The sequence below is a fragment of the Pinus tabuliformis genome, chromosome 6 (genome assembly GCF_031772625.1).
Source record: "Pinus tabuliformis cultivar Carrire ecotype Pingquan chromosome 6, CPIR1, whole genome shotgun sequence".
Classification (NCBI taxonomy): domain Eukaryota; kingdom Viridiplantae; phylum Streptophyta; class Pinopsida; order Pinales; family Pinaceae; genus Pinus; species Pinus tabuliformis.
Window position 1 is genome coordinate 1,020,354,582 of NC_142292.1, and position 3,034 is coordinate 1,020,357,615.

Sequence of the window (3,034 nt, forward strand, 5' to 3'; positions counted from 1 at the left end):
CAAACTGCTAGAGGGCCTCTACGGTGACATCCCGCATCGTTTCACCGATATTACGTAGATCCCCCTCAGTGAGGCTAATTAGGTTGAATGAAGTTTTCGAGGCCTTTGTCTTCTCGAATGGCCCTACCTACTCTCATGGGCGCGGACGTTTTAGCTGGGTGGACGTTGTCGGCAGGTCCGCGCCACCTTGTTCTATGTCTGTTTCTAGCTCGGGCGAAGGCGACTTCTATCCTTCGTGCTCTTCTTCTACTGTCTTCTGCTATTCCTCAGACAACTTCACAGCATCCCGCTCCACCTGGGCTTAAGTCACTGCTTCTTCCTTCCTACGCTTTTTCATGAGCTGCACCATTCGCAATTTAGTCTCTTCCTTCTTCCATTGCACGACAGACTTCTTTGTTTCCACCGTGGAGCTAGCTGGAGCACGCCACTCTGGCGGGCAAGAATCAATGACCGTGAAGATGACATCATCGATTTCCAAGTAGGGTAACTCATGCCACGTCTTCGTGGGGTCCTTCCGCGCCCTGATGAAGACATGGTGGAAGTCTGCTTTGAACTCCACAAAGCTCTGCATATTATTGTAGACTGTGGGTGATAACCACGGTTTTTGATTAATCCCCATCCTGAATTTCATCTCCATAAGCACACAAAATATCTTGATCTCCCTTATCCTCTGTGCGTCCCTGGTTGCCCGCATCGAAGCGTACTTTGCTACCTCCAGAAGGTCCTGCACAATCGACAGGAACTGGCTATCTTCAGGAAACTCCCATGCCACCAGTACTATCGACAACAGGAGCAATGCATAATGAAATGTTTTTCCCTGCTCCTGTGCCTCACGACAGTTCTCAAGGAACTCTCCGCATAGATATTTTTCCTAGTTAAACTAGACCCCTTCTGCGCATTGCGCTGCTAGTGCAACCACTAGTGCAGGCACCTCATCCGCATGACACTTCCGCATCACCTTTCTTGCCAATATCTATGTCGCGACCTTGACAGCAGGGTTGTTGATGCTAGAAATAGTGTACCCTTGCTTCTTCTTTTCCAACTTAAACTTCTTTTTCATGGCCTCCGCGATGGCCAAATCGTCACTCTTTCCTTCTAAAATGTTCGCTAGTTCCTCCCCTGTGCAAGGGAGCCATGTAATCCTGTGAATCAAATGGTATGTGATGGGGATGGACTCCTCTAGCCATAAGCACCCATCATGCACCAAGCAGAGAAGTTGCCTGATGAGAAAAATTGTCACTAGGATGTGATGGTAATACAACACCCAAAGTAGGTTTAGAAACCCTGCTTTCTCAAAACCTCTGAGCCATTTGCACGACTCTAACTCTATTATTCCAGCCAGCGTGTCTTTATTTTGGTGCATTAGTTGTGCGGTCGCGAGATGCGGGAACTTCTAGTGGTTCGTGAGGTCCCAATCTTCAAATTTCAGCATGGGAACCTTTCCCAAGTGCGCTCCTTCAAACACAATATCATTTGGGAGCAGTAGATTTTGCAGAGAGCTCTTGCTCTCATATATATTCTTGGGCACCTTTGCTTTACCCTTCCGCGGAGAAACATATGCAGGCAACCTGGTGAGAGGGTCTGTACCCTGGGTTTCGACTTCCATCTCTACGTCCTCCTCCACCACCAGGATCTCTTCAAACTTTTCCTCCTCATTGGCCTCCAAATTTATGGCCTTCCCCTTTTCCTCCATTATGAGCTTGGACCTCAACAAATTTCTAGGTGAGACGCGCATTGGTCTCATGGCCTACTTATCCTTCTTAGATCTCGGCGTGCATGTTGATTTAGGGATCTCAAGGACTATCTCGGTGCTCTCTGGGGTTTCCACTTCTGTAATTTCCTGCACGGCTTCCTCGGCTGTCATTGCTCTGGTATCCATGAATTCTTCAGGTGCTGTCATAGTGTGATTCCATAGTTCTTTCAGTGTCTCTGGTAATTTCTCAAGTAACAAATTCACCTTCAGAATATCGAACAAGTCTCGGTTCATGAATATCTAAGCGCACAATAACTCAAATCTCAAATTTCCAAGTGTTGTTTGCTGGACAGTCAGTTGTAATTTATAATGCCTTTTGAATTTGAATTCGACCGTTTCCCCCACATTCGGTCCATTAATGCTAGATTGGCGGTAGATTTTCAAGAATCTAGCCCATAAAGTTCGCCTTAAATGCCTGCCGCCCACTCCATTTGGTCTCAAAACAAGAATCACATCGTGAATAATGACTTTAACGGTCACTTTCTGGCCGACCCACGTGGCAGTGCATCTTTCCTCGCGTTGTCGCAGACCTTGTGACACTTCACTACTGTGCGCAGTCCTGATGTTGTGCAGTTCCCGGGCAAAGTAGTTTATAGTCCTGCGCCTCCTTTCAGCTGCCTGAGCACTAAGACTATGCTTCTGTCAGCTAGTCAGATGGTTAGGCCACATGTGTACGGCTTCAAATGATTGCCATTCACTTTTCCTGGGAAGGGTTCTCCATTTACCTGTACCAACTGTACCGCGCCACCATCTGTAACCTCCTTAATAACATACGATCCCAGCCAATGCATTCTAAGCTTCCTTGGAAATTTATCAAACTTACTATCATACAATAGCACCAAATCATTCACCTTGAATGTGCGCACCTTAATATGTCAATTGTGCCGTGCCTTTTCGTGCTGCTTCTGGATCTGCTGGTGAAATCCAGCCAAAAATCGTTCTTCTTCGAGCTCATCCAACTGCGCGAGCCTCTCCTCCAGGGCTCCATGATCCATCATACCTGTGAGCACTGTTATGCGCAGACTAGGCACAATTTATTCCATAGGAATTACTGCTTCCACTCCATAAACAAGCCTAAAAGGTGTTTGTCTCATCAGTTTCTTGCATGTCGTTCGATAAGCCCATAATGTTGCTAGTGTGTGTATGTCCCAATCACTTCACTACACATTGCATACCTTGGTCATTGTGTTTCATACCTTGTTGAATTCTTCTGCTGTAGAATCTTCTGCGAGGTTGCTCTTCCTACATAATGTCTTCCCAACATTAAGATCCATTTGCAAG